This window comes from Terrapene carolina, unplaced genomic scaffold (assembly GCF_002925995.2).
Source record: "Terrapene carolina triunguis isolate 2854851 unplaced genomic scaffold, T_m_triunguis-2.0 Scaffold440, whole genome shotgun sequence".
Classification (NCBI taxonomy): Eukaryota; Metazoa; Chordata; order Testudines; family Emydidae; genus Terrapene; species Terrapene triunguis.
In genome coordinates this window covers 509,831-510,614 of record NW_020664791.1, presented here as the reverse complement: position 1 = coordinate 510,614, position 784 = coordinate 509,831, and positions in this window count along the sequence as shown.

The following is a 784-nucleotide window of genomic DNA, read 5'->3' as shown; positions in this document are numbered from 1 at the left end:
CAGTACAGCCACCTCCCCCTTGCTGTCTCTCACCTGGGCCCTCCTGCCTTATCCCTGCTCCTCCAGTTCAGAGCAGGAGAACCCTTCCCCTTCTCAGGGCCCCGAAGCGAGGGCCGGGCCCCAGGGGGGCTGCCAGAGCAGGAGGCAGGGCGGCTCTGGCGTCTTTTAGCCCTCGCATTTGCAGCTCCATTCAGCCTTGGATTAGGCTGGCTGCTCAGAGCACTGCCCCACAGTGGCTGGGGCTGGCCAGGGTCCCCCAGCCGCTCCTGCCTTTGGGGCGCCTATGGAGGGGCCAGAGTGAATCCCCCTTGGGGGTGCAGCTCTCCCCGCCTGTGCCAGGGGGTGGATCGGAGTTCCTGTGCAATGCCATGGGGTTGCCCAGAGGTGGGCAGAGAGGGCCCCTCGCAGCAGTGCTGGCACCGAGCAGAGGGCACCCCCTGCCGCGAGCGTGTTAACAAGCTAGGGCCTGTGCAGTGCAGTGAACCATACCTGGGAGATAAACACTGTCATGATTGCTTGTTCCCGTGCTCCCTGGGCCTTAACCACCTGCGGGTACGTTAGCATCAGCTGCCGGGGGAGCCCTTCACCCCGCCTGGGGAGCCTGCCTCAGGCCGGCCCTGCCAGTGAGGGCGCGGGTAGCGCCTTGCCCATGGCAGGACATCCTGCTGCTGCTCTTTGTAGCAGGGCTGAGACCCTGCGGGCAGGGAGGAGCCCAGTGCAGCAGGGGGTGGAGGGGAAGCTCTCCAGGTGAGCGTGGGGGAGATCGCAGGAGCTGGTGGATGTT